This window comes from Leptonotus elevatus, chromosome 4 (genome assembly GCF_054856555.1).
Source record: "Leptonotus elevatus isolate MCC_2025b chromosome 4, RoL_Lele_1.0, whole genome shotgun sequence".
NCBI lineage: Eukaryota > Metazoa > Chordata > Actinopteri > Syngnathiformes > Syngnathidae > Leptonotus > Leptonotus elevatus.
In genome coordinates, this window is record NC_141242.1 from 28023982 (window position 1) to 28044185 (window position 20204).

Sequence of the window (20204 nt, forward strand, 5' to 3'; positions counted from 1 at the left end):
CTCTGTCTTTATATTGTGTTGTCATGGTGATGGGTTTTCGTCTTTGTGTCTAATTAAAGAGGAAGCTTTAGATGTATTGACTATCTGATATCACAGACTAACTACCCTCTAATAGCTTACTCCGTGTCGTCATCAAACAGCCCATTTGTAATTAGACACTCGTGGGTGTATTTATAAACAGATACAGTACGTGTTTTTCCTTCAAACTTTGCAGGGAACATAAACATGACCTTTGCTGCGGCAGTAAACGCCTTATTTCTTTTGCCCATCTCCTCCTTTGGCTGTGTGAAAACTCAAAGCGCCCTGCTGTGTGTCAGCAATCAAAAATCATGTTCTAGATTAAAACACAGTTTCCATAGTTACCAGGGGGAGCGGATAGGAAAGGAATGAGGCACAGCTTTCAAGCGGCTTGTCACGTAATGAAACTTCCAAGGTTCCTCTCTATAGGAGCAACATTATGTAACAAAGACACGCCTCATTCACACGTTCACAAATAGTGCTAACATAAATCCTTTATTGGTCTTATTTTGATGTGTCCTTTAAGAATATATTCTCATGAAGCCTCTGTAAATCTAATTCTGATGTGTCCTTACACAAAATGATATGCAAATGTAAACCAGTATAATAATTGCCTCCAAAGTCCAAATAATGGCAGCACAATGGCAGCCTGGGTAAAAAAAAAAAAAAAAAAAAAGACTTCAAAGCAGCATCATTATTTTGTGTTGTCACTTGATTATCATAGAGCAAGCCATCCCCAAGGTAAGGGCTAATAACACACTTACTCACATCCATCTTATTCTTGATAAATAATTCCCTTGTAATTGTTTATTTATCCCTTTCCAATAAATAATTCCCTTGTAATTGTTTATTTTTCCCTTTCCAAGCAAGACGCCATGTCCCACTACACTTCATAATATGACGAGGGCTATTCTTGGAAAATTCGACAAGCTATATTTTAGCTGTTTTCTCCATGTAGTTGTTTTTCAATCAAATCAAGCAGGATGAACAAAAAGGTCCTCAAATTGGCGTGTGAGGATGCTTGACGTGCAGGTTAATAACCCCTGCCGAGAAATGGTGGACATTGGGTGACTTTGCTGGTTTGACATGGTATGATGGCTGTACTATATTATTCTGCCTGAAGTCCCCAAAGGAGCTTTGCATGGCTCATTGACTGTCCTGTGCTTTAATCCACTGCTGTCACTCTAAAAATACCTCTGGCAAGCTGTTGTGGAAGAGGAAAAAGAAGATGCACAACACGCTCTTGTGGCCAATCGCGCTGTTGTACTTACTGCAATACATGTATTAGCTGATAAATAATAAATATGACAAAACAGTCATCAGTCTATTGAATATACCATACCTTTCACTGAAAAAAGAAAACACCAAATGAATTTAAAAAATATTGAGGTAATCAACCACAGTCTTAGTCTGTACTTAGGCTACGATCAGTTTAAAAATATTCAATTGGTGTAACCTGAAAGTTTTACCTTCAAGTAATGCCATATATTAAGGCCAAGGCAAACACATTATATTTGGTTGTCCTAATTTAAAATACTTTAGTTGGATTAACTAAATAACACGAATAATCCTCTTAGTTTGTTGTGATTCTGTGTTTGTGGCACCGCCACCCACTTGACTTTTTTATTTGCTTTCCCCAGTTGCCTTGAAGACGGTGGTGAGCAGAGCCGGCGCACCTGCGGCGTGTTATGATTTGTTGGCCTTATAAGCCAAGCCGCTGCAGACAGGTGACGTCAAAGTATTCTCCTTGCTGCCTTGCTTGCTGCTTACGACGACTTCTAAGTCCTGGTTTTGCTAAGTATACTTGCTTCGTATTGTTACCCGTTTCGTATTTTTTGTAGCGGCTTGGACCTCTTGCGCGCTCTCTGCTGATACGTTTTAAGTTAACCTTATTGTGTATTGCAGCCTTTTGTACTGGTGTCCATGGCTCGTTACGCTTTCGTTTGTCTTGTCTTACGTTTTACTATGATACATTCTCTTGTGTGTTTTTGCCAAGCTCCTTAATTTATTAAATCTTGTCGAACTCTTTCTGTAAATACAATTGTGGTCTGCTCTCTGGCATCCAACACACACGCACACATACACACCTGACATTCGACCACTATGGATCCCGCAGACCCCGAACGCATTTGCGCCGCAATATCTAGTCAGGGACAATTATTAGGTTCGCATGACACGTCACTCCATCAGCTTACAAAAGCGGTGTCAGCACTGGCATCCCAAATTAGCACTCTTACTACCCGTGTTGATGAGTTGTCCTCCCACGAGGCGTCCGGCGTGTCAACAGCTGCTATCGACTCTTTCAATGGAAAGGTGCCAAACTTGCCACACCCGCAGCACTATTCGAGTGAGATCGGCCAGTGTGGAGAATTTCTCCACCAATGCAGCCTTATTTTTTTTATCAGCAGCCTTGTACACTTTTTTCAGACAGATCTAAGATTGCATATATCAGAGGCGATTCTAGGATCAGAAGTTTAGCGGTGCTTGGGTACTACAACTGGGGGGAATGTGATAGGTAGCTTGATGTGATTTGGGATTACTTCCCCCTCCAAAAATTGCATGGGAAGTCATTGAGTAAACCGAATCTAATAAAAGTTATGCAAAGTTGAAAAGGACTTAAAACATAAACATATCCCAACCCTAATTTTTTGAGAAGGGTACTCTTTTTGATACAACAGCTCCTCAACATACACATTGGCAGTATGCATGTTTCTGGAGTAAACCAGCTCCCTACATTTTACAGTGAGAATGAACAAAAATGGACCTTGGACTTGTTTTTGACATTTTCTTTTAAATGAAAAACACAACATGTAAAATATGCTAACTGACATTAACTTGATACAGAATGATTGTTTTTTGACTATACTTGTCTGTACTATGTTATACAAAACATACATTACATACATCAAAAAAAGAAATGTGCTTGAATCTACAAAATAATAATAATGCATGTACAAGTCTGAATGGGTGAAGTACAGACACATATAAAACATATGAACAAAACAAATTGACTGTTTGTGTCTGCCTTTTTACATCTTGTCTTTAATACAAATACTTCAAAATGGAGCTTTTGTTTGCTGAAAAACAATTTTATGTCCATGACCTACTCCATGAGGCTAGTTTTTTTTCTGTGCCGACACACACACACCATGCATGCCACACACGTTATAGTAAGCTAGCCAATAGCAGCACAGTAGAGACATTAATATTAACACTTGTTTCCCTCATTATCACGTAGCAACATAATTGAGGAGCAAAAAAAGCAGACTAGTAATGAAAATAATTTGTTGGTGTTAAGTGGTAGAAGGTAAGAAACCTTTCACATATCCTGATAAAAGAAAGGAACACTTTCACTCAACTAGAGAAACATACCCTGTGACTGGACTGAGGAGGACTGCGCCTACGCTCGTCTGCTTGTAAGCAGGGGAGGGGTCGAGGTGGATCAAACCATTTTCAATCTAATGGGGGGTGTACGTGTATGTTTCTAGCTTGTTAAGAAGAATACACAGTAAAAATATATTTATATACTCTAAAAATTTGGGGGTGCTATTTCTGGGGATGCTTCAAGAGGCTCATAATAGATGCCAGATGCGTATGTAGGCCATTTTTGGGGGTGCTGAAGCACCTCCAAAAATAGCACCCCCAAAAATGGCCTAAATACGCGTCTGGCATCTATTATGAGCCTCTTGACAGGTCGGGCCGCCTCATGGGCGTTTGCAGCAAGCAAAGCCGACCCCGCGATGCGCACAACATTGTCAGAGTTTCGCAATGTTTTTAACCACCCCGTCATGGGCAAGGAAGCAGGCTGCCGTCTGCTGTTGTTTAAGCAAGGGAGAATGTCAGCAGCCAACTACTCCATTTCCTTTCGAATTTTGGCGGCTGAGAGCCTTTTTGACGAGACAGCGCTATGCAGTATTTTTCACTTGGGGCTCAGTCCTACCCTGAAGGATGAGTTGGCGGTTCGGGACGAGACCTCAAGTCTGGAGGAGCTCATCATGTTGACCATCTGGCTGGACAACCGGATCCGGGAGCGACGTCGGGAGAAGACCCAGGAGGAACGTTTACCCCCTGGTTTCTTCACCCGCAGGTTGGGTCGACTTGCTCCGGGGGCCGGCGCAGTTACGGTTCCTTCTCTACCCAGAGCTGTCCAGCCCACCAGCTTCCCTGACGAGGCGATACAGCTGGGGGGAGGCCGTTTCACACCGCTAGAGAGACAACGGCGGGTCGCCGGTATGCTAGGACATCAGGTGGCGGAGTGCCCATGAATGACAACAGGGCCCACGTGGAGGATCGTAAATTCTTTGTAGCTAACATGCAACGGGCCCCCGTCATGTTGGGTATACCATGGTTAAAACTACACAACCCGGACATTGATTGGAGTAAACCCGAGATCACAAACTGGAGCCTATTCTGCCATGCTAACTGCCTCAGGCCCGCTACTCAGGCACCTTCCACTCCTACTAGGGAAATCAAGCCTCCAAATGTAGAAAATGTGCCTACTGAATATCATGACTTACACCTCGTATTTTGGAAAGATCGTGCACAGTCTCAGCACCTACAGACTTGAAAGCCTGTTTAGCAAGCAAACTAGCGATAAGACTGCTTATCAGTCCCCAGACCATCTGGTCTATCCACTGGAATCAGCCATGTGTTGTTGGAAACAACGCCCCTGGAAGTTATACGGTACAACAGTGCCCTCCAGCGGTCTCTATCGGTTATCCTCAAGATTCCTGCCGCTCCTAATTAATCTGAACTCTACATAGTTCGGGACATACACGGACTCTAGGTACTTGACTGACATCAAGTGACTTCTGTTGTTTATCTTTGTACACAACCTGTATGTCTATCTCAAATGAATGATGTGTGTAATTTCTGTAGCCACCTAAGTTTAGCTAATTAGTCAGCTTAGCGGATTCAATAACTTTATGATCGCTTATGATGTTTGAAATTTGTTCAGAATGATAAATGAAGCATCTGGCTTGTCAATTCTGATCAAAAAATTATCAAATGCTATCCCCAAAAGCTTGGTTTCAGTGGACCAAGTCTGCTTCACGCGCACGGAAGGGGTAGGACTACTGCCACCCCCTGGGACACAGTTTAAAAGACAGCGCGTGAAGGAACTCCCTCTTTTCCCTTCTTCCTCTTCCCCTCTCTTCTTGCCCCACAAACTCCTCCTGACCATCACGAGAGATGTGGTCGCCGAACGCGCTGAGAGAGACCACGTGGCTTCTTTCTTTGAGCCCCGGACTTGAGTCACAACGCGTGCCCCAAAGCACGCGTCACGCAATGACTCGCAACTACATTGCGCGTTCCCAAAGCGCGCGTGTCTGTTCCTGCCGAGAGCCGACCCACATACCTCCCACTCTCTGATTCACGCAGCGCCCCGCCAAACTAGTTCCACAACGGCTGTTAGGTACTGAGCTGCTACACGCCAGCGACCCATTTCTGCTCCAGTCGTGCGCAGCATTCCAGCTGCGCGTGCGCCGACCGCCCAGATCGCCTCCAACTGAGTTTTCTTCAACTGAGGATCGACGCTCGCCGAGTCCCTCTCTCTCCCGTGCACTGGAACCAGTCCGTAAGTGCACCTTCATTGCAATCTGACCATATACTACTGATGCAACGCTTTTATTCAAACATAAAAGGATTGACAGGTCAAAATGCTTCCATCCCTATACCCCTTCTACCTTTTTCATTCCCTTTTTATTTTAGTTCGATAGGTTTTTATCTTTGATTCATATATTTGTTTTATTCCGTTCCATTAATAGGTTAGGCTGTGACTGATATATGTGTGTGTTTACTAAATACATTTGTTGTCTAGAAATAAAATTTCTGCCGAATCATTTGTGATTACTGAGTGGATTAGTAATTATCTTATTAAAGCAAAGAACTCCATGATTAACTAAAGTAGCAATTTAAGATTATGAATACTTGATAATATGATTTTTATCGTTTATTTTGCTCCTACAAACAAGAAAAGTCAACGTGGTGCCCCAGAGGTTGCTGAGGAAATTACAACTCCCCTCAGTACCGTCTAAATTTCTCATAAGCCATTACGGCAACCCAAATAATCGCTACAGTTGAGAAGGGCCAACTTAGCCCCGATCTCACCAAGGTCCAGGTGGTGGTCGATTGGCCCTCTCCAACAAGCAAGGAAGCCTGCAGAGGTTTCTGGGTTACGCCAATTTCTCCCGGCGATTCATCCGGAACTACAGTTTGATCGCAAAACCTCTGACAGAGCTTACATCCCCTAAAACTCCATTCACATGGACCCCAAGAGCTGAAGCAGCCTTTGCCAAATTAAAGACCTTATTTTCGTCCGCGCCCGTGTTAGTTCATTCTAACCCGGACCAACCCGTTTGTTGTAGAAGTCGACGCGTCGAATACAGGAGTGGGGGCGGTGCTGTCCCAGCGATCCTCAGTCGACCAGCAAACTGCACCCCTGTGCCTCCTTCTCTCGTCGCCTCAGGCCAGCGGAGAGCAATTATGACGTGGGAAATCAGGAGCTAATGGAGACACTGGTTTGAGGGCGCCACTAAGCCATTTCAAATATACAGCAACCATAAAAACCTGGAGTACATCAGGTCCGCCCAAATATTGAATCCTCGTCAAGCCGGGTGGGCGATTTTACTAACCCGATTCATTATACATCGCAAAACCTATTTTACCACATTCCCATTCGAAAAACAAACGCCATTATCACACCAGTCTCATCTCACACAAAAACAACACCAAACTTAGTTAAAGATATTGAAGAAAAACAAACAAAATCTCCATACGCACATTTCTCACTCACAATCACCCACAAGGGCAGCCCCCACCTTTTAGAAGGTAGGTCCCCCACCTTTGGAAGCTAGGTCACACACTCAAGTACATACGCACACACTCTCTATTCATTATCAAATAATAAACGGTTTTATTCTATCAATTCGTTATCTGCAAATTTTACAGCATTTGAACCGCAGTTTTATACGATAATACAGTGAACGGGTTAATAGCTTTAAACAAATCACCCGTAAACGGCTCAGCATATTTCGGAGGGGAAGTTATTTTAGCATCAAAATCAGACACTGTATCATTACCAGCATCTATCAAAAAAAAAAATACAAAAGTGCCTCGTACCATTTTGTCCAGCGACAGCCTTTCATTCAATCAATCAATAATTTGTTTTTTCATTTGTCATCGACGTCTTTTCGCATGGCTACGACTCCAAGCACAAGTTCCGACTATGAACCGGAAGCACATTCAGGACAAACCATACAGTGTCACGTTCGAAATCGCCCTCCATTTGTAGTTTTTTTCACCATTTCAGTTTATATTCTACTCAAGTAGTATTAATATTTATCAATGCAGTGACGTCTCACTTATAATATGATAGTTCAATAGGGTAAATTTATTCGACAACGTTAAACAATTTCACAAAAACAACACAGGCCCACAAAAACGCACAGACTTTAAACATACATAAAATAACGAATCACGTGACCTATCGCTTGAATCAAACAGCGGTCCTGTCCAATCCCCGCTGTGCCAAACTGTCTCTCAATACTGCATAATTTATGCAAGGCGCCCGTTTAAAATAACTCGTCACGCGCTATCGAATTAAACCGTAGTGGAAAAAAGTAATTACACACGGTAATCCTGACCCAAAGAAACTGCTAATGCAGCGGCGCCTACTATGACCAAACCCACAAAATTCACAAAATAAACGTCATAGTCTAGCGATTTCTTCGCAGCAGGACGGAATAAAACAAAAATAAAAAACTGCTGTTTCAACCTGTATTTCAAAACATGGCTCTCTCTTCAGCCGCGCGCACAACCGTCCCTGGTCAGCACGTCCGTCACGTCATGTTCCACCCCACGTACGTGTACAGTTCAATGTCGTAGTAAAAACCCAAATCAAGGACTCCGCGTCCCTCTTAATTGAACGACATCAAACTACAACTTGTTCACACAGACCTCATGTAAAAATTTAGACAATTTAGAAGACGAAAACCAGTTGCAGCGGTCCCAAACAGACAGAACTTCCCTACGTGGATAAAAGTCTCCACTTACCGTAATTATTTATTTAGGCCTAAAAGTTCCGCCCGTCCGTGAACGCCGCAGCTCGCAATCGACAAGAACGTCCGGGGTCACCATTTGATAGAGTCGACAATGTTATTATTGTACTCTTTGTGTGTTCAATAAATTGAATGGTGAGATTCTGGTGAAGAAGTCCCTTTGCAAAGGTATAATTAATCAGAAGCCTCTGATCCCACAATTGAAGACACCCAAGCAGTGTTCAAAAAGTGTGTGTCCCTCTTCCTCCTGCACACAGATATTTATTGAAAGTCAGTGAATACAAAAAGATCCCTCTCCCCTCCCATGGGCAAGTTCCCATGGGTACAAATCAGATTAGACTTGACCAATAATAAATCAGCCTGTCCTTGGACTCTCTTCGACCGGACAGAGACTGGTACCAACTATACTGCCTTTAGATAATATAAAAAAGAAACTTGTTACCCTTCTCTTTCCCAGGAAGAGAACAAAGGACTATAGATTGGCTTAACATATGAATTAACTATTATCTTATATTTATATCTTTATAACGGTTAAAATATAAATCGAAACTGAAAAACAATGTTAATAATCTAACAATATATATATATATATATATATATATATATATATATATATATATATATATATATATATATATATATATATATATATATATATATATATATATATATACTAAAGAATGGGGGCGCTAATGAACCAAAAGTAGAAGTAGAAGAAGTAGTAGTAGAAGAAGTAGTCCCTAGTCTTGTGTAAGATATAGTGTAGTATGACTTTTTACTATTACTATTTAGAGCAGCAAGATGCGCAGTAAACGATCAGGATTCTACTTTTGGCTCCAATGTGACACATAATTTTAGTTAAGGTTTACTGCATAAAGAAAAGCTTTTCCATAGTGCATCTGTCTAAACAGTGTGTGTTTGCAGATGTGTATTTTTCAAGAGGGAGACGCGCGATGCGATCCGCTCCGCTTGCATTAAAACGCATTCCATTTTTAAAGTTATATAGCAGCTTGGAGCAGCTCATGCTTGAGCTGTTTCCTTTCTTTGTAAGCACCGGGCTCCTTTTGGGGTACTCTGAATAACAATGGGGCACATTTGAACAACGCTCACACCAGGTTTTGAACAAGTACGTGCTCGCCTCGGGCACATTATTTACCGAAAAAAGCCATATTAAAAGTATCGATACATGGTTATATGAATCGATATTGGGCTATGAAAAGCAATATCGATATATCGATATTTTAAACCCAGCCCTACAACTAATCATAACACTCCTATCGACTGCGTTCAGGATGACCATCTTCCCTTGGGATGGCGGGAGGCTGGTTACAAAGTCCAAAGCCACGTGGGACCAAGGGCGCGAGGGTATGGGTAGTGGTTGAAGCAGGCCCGCTGGAGGTAGGTGGGACGGCTTACAGTGGGCACACACTGTACATGCCGCGACGAAATTGCGTACGCCCTTTCGGAGTCCCGCTTCGTGCGATGAGACTGTGTGTACAGCTGCCTCCTGGGTGGCAAGCAAGCCTGGACGAATGACCCCATTGTAGAACCTCTGAGCGGAGTGGGGTTGGAACAAATAGTTTCCCGGTTGGGCAACCTTCAGGAACGTGCACCACCTTCTGCTTGACCTCCCATTGCAGGGCCCCGACTACCCGGTCGGCTTCAACGATAGGTTTGGGCGTCGGGTTGTCCTCCGGGGGCCCAAACATTCGGGACAATGCGTCCAGTTTGGCATTGCGGGACCCAGGGCGGTCGAATCGGGTCCACATTGCAGACAGCGTCTGGGTGGACGTGGCAGAGATCAAAGAGCTTCACGCCGCAACAAAGTCATTCCTCTGTGATCAACAAACATGGTGCTCAACTTCCACAATGCCCAGTGACTGTGTGCAAGCCTCATTACAGAGACATATCCCCTACGGCTGTTTGGCCTCCAGAGGAAATCTCAATGCCTGAACATTGCCTGATACAGCCGCCGCCCTGAACATTGACTTCTAAAAGCTGGTGGTCTGACTGGGATGCGACCCTTCAATCAGTGAAATGCTGCACGGTATGCAAGGCATTTTTAATGTGTTGGCTGGGGAACTGTGATCTATAGCAAGGTATTTCAGGAAATTGCAATCAAGGGATTGGGAAAATTTATTTCAATCTATAGCCTACTAAATTTTTGCCTATTTTCTTGGGAGAATCAGTTTCTGAATTGGTACAATGGGAATTTAATTAATACGATATGATACGATATACTTTTATTTTTCCCGTGAGGAACTTTTTTTTTTGGACTCCGTCCAGCTGCAACTACAGTATAGAAAAAATAATAGAATAAAATGAGTAGCAATAAGTAGAAGACTTCCCAGAAGTTTTCACAGTAGTATATATTATAAATATATATATTATCTAAGTATATGTTTTATATACATAATATTGAACCATACATCGTATCGTATTGAGTTAATGCTATTTAATAAATAATAGCGAGTTTGATGGTTAATTTTAGATTTTTTTTTTTCACAGCACTGTGCTGTGTTTTTTACGAGCCCCACTAATCTGAAAAAGAGGTGAGGTTGATTAGCAGTTTGAGAATAATTTTTAGTTTGCTTAAATCTAGGAGTATTGTTTTTAATTTTTATTTTTGTTTTTGATTATGAACCTTTGTTTTATTTGTTGAGCTCTCTCGTTTACCTCATAGCCTGATTTAGAGGGTTGTGTTATTTACGACGTCTTTTGCGGAAAGCTATGGTCTGATATTCCTTATTTATGAGTTATGAGGTCTCTGTTTTATCCTCCCTTTATCTTGACGTGTTTGAAAAAATCAGTGGATCTTTGTCAAAATGAGGGAGTTTATGTTTAAGAAATTAACCAATGTAGACGAATTAGTAGATTAAAAAATGAAAAGGTTTTGAAGTGATAATCCACAGTTTGAATATGAAGAAATCTACCAGAGGGAATCGAGCGGAGCAAAGTAAGTCTGAAGCAAGCAAAGACAATAATGCATATCGCCAATGAAGGTAATTATATTATATTATATCTTTTATCTCAGAAACAATTAAAAAATGTAATGTTTGGAGCCCAGTGTTTGCAAACGATTATATATGATATGAAAATATGTGAACCTTTTCCCAGGAGGTCACGGTTCGGCCGGCTGTGAGGTTCTGGGTTAAGATTATATGATATGCTAGGAAAATGATTCCTTTCAGGATGGTGAAAGGCACATTCATGCAAATTTAGAACAGTAAATGTTGTGGTAAAAAATGACCTACTATTGAACAAAACCTATTTGAAAATAAATATTTACAAGCTCTGTCTGTTATATTAATGAATGAGCGAATGTCATTCAACTCAATCAAAGGCTGGGCTCTTTTTTCACTGTCACAAAAATAGATATTTTCCTGTTCCAACAGCGCAGGACCTACGGATCTTAATCAAATAACATTTACTAATCCCAACTAACAAAAACTATCAGGGTTTTTTCTCCAAATAAAATTTATGTGAGTTTATGAGAGACTAAATTAAAATGTTTTGCACCCAGGAGAACGATCCCATGGGGTAACGGAGAGAACATCTTGTGCGGTGCGCTTGCATAAAGAGGGGGAGACGAAATTCCACAACTGGTCTACAAAGCTGCCGGCTATCTCACCAACTGATGATCATCAATCTTATCACCTCCGACCTGGGAGCCACGTCAGCTGACCCAGTGTTCGGTTCTGGAGCGGCCGTTTTGACATCATTCTACATCATTCAACGGAGATCACGTCAAGTGCCTTTTCCTGGGCAATCATCACGAGAGTCGCATTTGCGGGCAATCTATTCTGGGGTTCTGCGAGGGGTTGACAACGTCATCTTCTCATTCAACAAAGAACTTCATCACGAGATGGCTTCAAAGCGGGAACACATATCCGTCTGCCGATACATTGCGACACTTTTTCTTGAACATTTTGTGTTAAGCCTCACATATGCTATGCTTATTCCACTAAAAATATTTTAATGTATCAAATTGTTTTTTAATGCCATATGATTGTTAAACTACCTCCTCTCCTGCTAAAGGGATGTTTTAATGATAATTATTTCCACCACACAACCATTGAAAAAAAAAAAGTTGTAATGTGTTGAGCTCTCACGAGCTCAAATGAGGGAATGTTAGATTATTAACATTGTTTTTCAGTTTCGATTTATATTTTAACCGTTTTGGATATTAGTTATAAAGATATAAATATAAGATAATAGTTAATTCATATGTTAAGCCAATCTATAGTCCTTTGTTCTCTTCCTGGGAAAGAGAAGGGTAACAAGTTTCTTTTTTTATATTATCTAAAGGGAGTATAGATGGTACCAGTCTCTGTCCGGTTGAAGAGAGTCCAAGGACAGGCTGATTTATTATTGTTCAAGTCTAATCTGATTTGTACCCATGGGAACTTGCCCATGGGAGGGGAGAGGGATCTTTTTGTATTCACTGACTTTCAATAAATATCTGTGTGCAGGAGGAAGAGGGACACACACTTTTTGAACACTGCTTGGGTGTCTTCAATTGTGGGATCAGAGGCTTCTGATTAATTATACCTTTGCAAAGGGACTTCTTCACCAGAATCTCACCATTCAATTTATTGAACACGCAAAGAGTACAATAATAACATTGTCGACTCTATCAATATATATATGCATGACTTCTTTCGTATCGCGGTTGGCAGGCGCTTTTGGTGCATTACTGCCACATTATTAAACGGAGTGCATACATGTGGCAGTAATTAAACTGTACATTAAATGAAAGAAAAAGTGAAAGACTGAACACAAATACCCCCCAAAAGAAGTATGGTAAGAAATTGGACATAAAAACACAAAATGTGGATGCATAACTATGCACTATGACTGTATGACTTATGTCAATTTGTTTTTATTTATTTATTAACCACTGGAACCTTAACATAAAAACCGCCACAGGAATGTGAACGTCGTGATTTGCCAGAGTTTTTCCCCACTTTATTTACACAGTGCTGTAGTTTTATTTAAAATATTATCTATTGTTTTGATCAGGTCATGTTCAATAAAAAATCCATGATTAATGTAACTGCATTGGATTCAATTATAAATGTAAATATTCATATTTTCACTAATGCTCCAAGTAAGAGAAATATGTTCTACTATTTGCAACATTGGTACTTCTGAGAATGTCTTCCAAATAAAAGTACAACAAAATAAATAAAAGTACAATTGGTACTGCATGGTATCCTTAACTTAATTGAATATCAATGTGAATCGAATCAAATCGGGCCCTTCTGAATCCAATTGATTTTGGAAATCTGAATCGATACCCAGCCCTAATTAGATGGCCTTATAAGCCGAGCAGCTGCGGACAGGTGACATCGAAGTATTCTCCTTGCAGCCTTCCTTGCTGCTTACGACAACTTCTAAGTCCTGGGGCCTTATTTATAAAGCTTGCATATGATCAAAATAAGACCAACACTTTGCGTACGAACATTTCTGCGCCAAAGTTGGTATTTATAGAAAACAAACTGAACGTGAAACTTTACGCGCTGCCACGTCAAGTCTGGACCTACCGTACGCAATCCGCACATTCTAGAGACATGGGAAAACAGTGACACAAACAGCTTTGTGGTGCATTTCGATTCCTCAAGCGCCATGTATGCTGGATGTTGGGTCACATTAATGTTTGTTTTGCTCCAGACTTGCTCCGATGACACAAGTACACCGCGTAGTAGAAAGCACACGAATTAACTTAATTAAACATTTTAAACGCTCGTCTTCTCTCATTGATCACCGATCTTGAAAAAGCCTCATGCAATAAATCATATTAATGACAACTAATGGACAAATACTGCACGCGTTACATCATCGCGTTGCGCAACAGTTTACGCAACTACAGTAGTATAAAGTTTATATAATACAAAGTATATTTTTTGTAATTCTTTTCAAAGATTTCAAAGATTTCAAATTGTCATAATGCCGAACTTGTTATAGTTTGGGATTGGTTAGTTTTATTGGTTTGTCCTTTGTCATAATCTGTGTTTTCTTTGGTTTGGTTTTCATTGTCCTGTCTCCTTGTCATTGTGCTCGTCATACCCCTTGTGTCTTCCAATCAGCACCCTCTGCCCCCTTGTGTCATGTCCTGCAAAAGCACAAACACACAAAATTAATACCAGTACTTGGAAAGCTAGAAGAAAGCACAGTTGAGTACAGACCTTGGGGAAAAAATCTCTCTATACTTCTGGATACATGGCAGATACAAGAGTAGGCCTAAACTAGTCACATTGATTAGACTTATGGTTTAAAAGCAAAACTTACATATCACTTTTTTTTCTACAGATTTGCTTATCACATTTAAAAGGTCACACTGCAAAGGAATGTTACTAGGGATAGTACTTGCAAAAATGTTTTATGACAACTAAACATGTTGCTTCACAAATAAGCAGCTGTCAAACGATTACATTTTTTAATCAGATTAATCACATTTGAGAATTTTGATTAAACAAGATTAATCACTCAATAAAAATGCTTATCAACAAAAAAAAAATCGCCAAATTTTAGGGATCCAAAACACAGACCATGACAGTACCCCCGGCTTCGTTCCTCAAACAAATCTTGTACACACAGAAGCATTTCATGACTTGCGTGTGTCCAAAAGAAGACGCTGAGGATGTTTATTATTATTTGTATCTATGTCTGTTTTAGAACACCAACTTTTGGACCGACATCATGGAAGAAAATTGCTGACAGCGAGCTTGCTGGTGACATGTTGCAATCCTTGCCTACTGCACTGTGGTCTACTGACCCAACTGATGTGGGCCTATGTAATGTTACTCCAGTAACTTTTAAAATGAAACCCGACTCCATTTGGGTACCACAGTACCCCATGAAGGAAGAAGGACGAATTGGCATCTCAGTAACTATTGAAGGGTTGCTAAAAGCGGGGGTTCTTTGCAAAATTTATAGGTCTAACTACAATACTCCTATTCTTCCAGTAGCTATTGTTAGATTATTAACATTGTTTTTCTGTTTCAATTTATATTTTTTAAATTGTTTTTTATATTAGTTAAAGATGTGTATTGAGGAGACCAACAGTTCATTCACATGGGAGTTAATCTATAGTCTTTGTTCTTTTCCCTCAATTGAAGTAAGGTAAAATGAGAGGTGTCTGACCAAAAGGCCGTCTGCGTGAATCCCTGGTGCCAGGAGGCGCCGGGGCCAATGGTTTACTCACATCTATTGTGGGCTAAAGGAAGATAACCTAATTGTATTTCACTCTGCTGACAGGATGAATGGGGAGTGTCTAGACTCGAAGACTCTTGTCTTTGCAGGAAAGGAGGGTTTTTTTGTATAAATGTGTGAGTGTACTTTGAGAAGGACACACTTTTGGACCAGAGCTGTTTGAGCCAGGTTCTAAGATGTCTTTCAGACTCTGAAATAAAGCTGGCAAACTTCTCCACGAGACTTCAACTTTGAGTTTTATTTGAGCACGCAGAAATCAAAGAAATTATTTCCAACACTATTAATGCTGTAGTTATGACCCCTACACTGCCGGTGCCCAATCCTCACTCGACTCTGTCACATTACACACTCATTTTACCTACATTGATCTTGCTAATGCATTCTTTTGTATTCCTCTTGACCTGTCTATGCAGAAGTATTTTGCATTTACGTGGAATATTGAGTGTTACTCCTACACCCGGCTTCCTCAAGGTTTTGTGTTGTCTCCTGGACTTTTCAATGCTTACCTTCGACAGTTGCTGTCACCTCTCCAACTTCCTCCGGATGTTTTTTTGGTGCAGTATGTGGATGATCTACTACTAGCTGCACCATCCGAGGCGTCCTGCCTTCAAGCCACACAGCTCCTTTTGAACCATCTGGCTTCGGTAGGTTTGAAGTACTCCAAAGGCAAACTCCAAATTACCCGACCTCAGGTTTCTTTCTTGCGTCGTCTCGTCTCGAGACATGGAACAGGTATGTCTCCGTCACACAAAGATGACATCTTGCACCATCCCAAACCGACAAATGTCAAACAAATGTTGGCTTTTCTGGGTCTTTGCAACTACTCCAGACATCATGTTCTGGATTTTGCGGAACTGACTTATTCTCTCAGACAATTAGTTAATGAAAAGGGAATGAGAAACCTGTCACATATTCTTTTTTGGACTCCAGCCGCTGAAATATCTTTTGTTCTGCTTAAACAGTTCTTGTCCTCAGCTGCGGCTCTTGTCATTCCTGACTACAACAAGATGTTCTTTCTGGATGTTTCTGACAGAAACAGCAGTGTTTCTGCTGTTCTTTATCAGAAGGGGGAGATAGGTGAAAGACATGTTTGCCTTTATGCATCAACGCCTCTTGAGAAATATGAACAACGTCATCCTCGTTGTGCAGCCTTTGCTTCAGCATTAGCTCGCCTGATTCAGAAAACATCTCATATTGTGTTACATCACCCGCTGACAGTACGTACATCACACAGTACAGTGCAGTACGTAACCAGCCAAGCATTTACTATGACAGGGGAGACGACAGAGAAAGATTGAATCAGTCCTGATACAACCCCACATTTTGTTTATACATGAAGGAATTAACATGGCAGAAGGCCTGTTGGAAGGACAACCCCATTGCTGCACTCAGCGAATTTTGGAAGAAAACTCACTGAGAAAAGACCTTTACGACACACCACTGGATGACCCAGACTTGACGTTATTTACAGACGGCTGTTGTTTTGCGGTAACACAAATGATAGGAACAACTTTTGACATGATAGTGGCAGAGAGACTCACAGGGCCACAGTCAGCTCAACGAGCAGAAATAGTGGCTGTAACAACTGCACTGAAGCTAGCACAAGGAAAGACTGTGAACATTTACACTGACTATGCGTATGCACATGTAGTTGTGCACACCGCCATGGCAGAATGGCAAAGAAATGACTTCATGACTGCAACAGGGACACCTATTAAACACCATCAAGACATATTTGCGTTAAAAGACGCCTTACTACTGCCTAAAGCAGTAGCTGTGATAAAATGTAAAGGACACTCAAGAAATAATGATTTTGTGTCAGTAGGAAATGATTCGGCAGACAAGGCGGCAAAGGAAGCGACGGGCTACAGCCCAACACTACAATTGATGGTGAGCGAAGGTGAATTAGGAAAAGGACAAGAAGTAACCACAGAAACAGTTAAGCTGTGGCAGGAAAAAGCATGTCCAGAAGAAAAAAGTGTGTGGATGTCCAAAGGGGGACAAAAAGATGAAGTAGGTATATGGCGGAAAGAAGGTAAATGTATTCCATCTCAGAAACAATTGAAAAATCTAATTTCTGAAGCCCATGGAATATGCCATTTAGGTGTGGAAGAAACATTGATACGATTACACACTTGGTGGCATCCTTTCATGAGACAAATTGTTAAAAGTGAACTGCAGGACTGCAGTGTTTGCAACAGGTATAACAGTATGCCTACATCTAAACCTCCCCAGGGCACTCACGATCCGGACTTGACTGCTCCGGGTCAGGTGGTTTCGATGGATTTCACTGACATGATAAAACCAGTGTCAGGATACAGATATTTGCTGGTAATAGTGGATTCCTTTTCAGGATGGCCAGAGGCATATCCATGCAAATCTGAAACAGCAAATATCGTGGTAAAACATTTGATTAATCATTACATACCATCACATGGGTTTCCTAGAAAAATTTTGATCAGACAATGGAACCCATTTCAAAAACAAACATCTACAAGTGGTAGAAAAGGCATTGGGATTAAAACACATTTGGTTCAGTGTATTATCCCCAATACCAAGGACAGTTTGAGCAAATTAATAGAAATATTAAAGAAAATTTGGCTAAAGCACTGGCCTCATCAAATTTCAATTGGCTCCAAGCTCTTCCTGTTGCATTAATGAATATGTGAATATCACTTAACTCAGCCAAAGGCTGGACTCTGTTTGAATGTCACACCAACAGACCATTTCCGGCTCCAACAACTCCATTGGAAGGGACGCACGTTCCAGGACCTCCAGAACTCAAACAACTAACATTTACTAACTCCCAGCTAACAAAAAAACAACCAGATGCTCCTTCAGAAATAAATGATTGTAAATATGCATGGTTGAAAGTGATTAAACGAAAATGGTCTGAGCCCAGATGGACTGGACCCCACAAGGTAACGGAGAGGACATCTTCTGCAGTTCGGCTGCACGGAAAAGGGGACACGACCGGAAAACCACGTCTACTGGTCCAGTGTCAGCTGCCCCCGATTGATGACATCATTCAACAAAGGTTGAGTCACGCTATACGGGCAGAATAATCCCGGTGACTCATCCTGGGACCAGGTAGTCTACCCTAAGGTCCTGAAGAAGAGGACAATGCCCCTTTTTCTTCAACCCAAGAGCATCATCTCGAGATGGCTTCAAAGTGGGAACGCATCTCCATCTCCTGCTACATCACGACACTCTTTCTCATATTGACTTTTATGCCAATCTGGTATCTCTGGAAGCCCCTCAGTACAACCTTGAACGTAACCACAGCACATCGTCTTAAGCAAAGTATTGATTCTCCACAAACTCCCTGGCACCCCATGGAAGGGGGACATCCCTTAACTATCAACATGTGGTACACATATGCTTATTCCACTGCAAAATCTTTTAATGAATCAAATTGTTCTTTAATGCCACATAACTGCTAAACAACCTTCTCTCACTGCTAAAGGGATGTTTCATTGTTGCGTGCTTTTGCTTCTTATTCTAATGATAATGTCCAATCTTTCCACACAACCCTTGCTTAATGTTGCGCCAGCCGTCTGCAACGATGACGCCCCTAATACCTTTTTTAATTTTGTTTATTTTATGTGTCGGACTCTTTTAAAGTCCGAAAGTGGGATTGTTGAGGGTCTTCTGCCCAGATTTAGTTATAACTGTTTTGATTTAGCTATAACTGTTTAGATTTAGTCCTAACTGTTTTAATTTCCTCAGTAGAGCTGGGTGAGTGTTTAGATGATGTTTGGGGGGGCCTCCTCTATTTTCACAACAATGGGCCATTTGTCTGGGGTTGAAGCCAATGTGTTAATATGATTTCTTTGTAAGTCTTATCTTATGCTAGGTCTGAGACCTCCTATAGTTCCACATCAAAAGGCCATCTGTCAATGTGTATTGAATGCTGTAAAAGTCTGTCTTGGCTGGGGGCTGGTGGCTGGGGGGAGAATGGGGGAGGGCTTGGGGGAAAAGGAGGTGTTGTAATACTTTTTCAAGATAGTATAAGACTGCTGCGAGTCCGCTGTAACGACACACTTGCGAGGAGCTGCAGCTGTGCTTCTGTAAACTCGCTTGTGTCCGGAATATTCTGTAAAAGAAATCCTTCGAAGGAACTGTTCACCGATCTCCCATCTGTATTCAGAGAATCAACATTCTCTCTACCCGAAAAATAACGAGCACGCGAAGAAAAGATACATTTCTTCAACAACGTGTAGCAACCCGATCGCCGCCATTAAGCTTTGATGAGCCATTGAGGATGCTTTTTTGTTTTTTTGCCCAAGAGCAATCCTGCAGGTTTAACTGTTTTGTTTTGCCGATCGCATGTTTTCTACTTCCTCTCCGCTGCTGTCTGCTTGCTCTACAACACGCTTGTCAATGCACGATCTGTGACCCCTGTGATGGGCATGCACAGAAAATCGGCCATCTTGGATCGCTAAATACGGCAACCACATTGGTCAAAACACATTCACACACACAAAATGAAAAATACATTGCAAAAGGTACAGGACAGGTGCACGTTTGTTTTTATTATTTTATTAATTTTAATCAAAGCAGTTCTGTACCCAAGCATATCTTGTACGAATAGAATAGATTTTGACACATACTGTAATTATAGTTTGCTGTGAGAGTGGGTACGGTTTATTTGTATTGTCTTTAAAACAATGTGTGGCCATTGTCATAGTGTAACACGTTTGCAAATGTGTATTTTTTTATTTACTTGCAATTGACTTATATTTGTTTTGTGAATTATTACTTTTGGTTTTGAATTTTTTTTAGTTTTACATGCTGAACTGTTTTGTGTACTGCGCATGTCATGAGCGCAGAGGAGAGAAAGGTGTAACCGAGCGAGCCTCGTTCGAGAAGAGAGTTAAATAAGAGAGACGTGCTTGAATCCTGTCCTGCCTT

The 20204-nt window shown here is 41.2% G+C and overlaps 1 long non-coding RNA gene across 1 annotated transcript; it reads left to right on the top strand.

Moving 5' to 3' along the window:
• The first annotated feature begins 728 nt into the window (after positions 1-728).
• Positions 729-15493, top strand: LOC147176464 (uncharacterized). Its single transcript, XR_015094515.1, has 3 exons — positions 729-759; positions 1659-1745; positions 14754-15493. It is a non-coding gene; the product is annotated as an uncharacterized LOC147176464 (long non-coding RNA).
• Positions 15494-20204: the final 4711 nt, after the last annotated feature.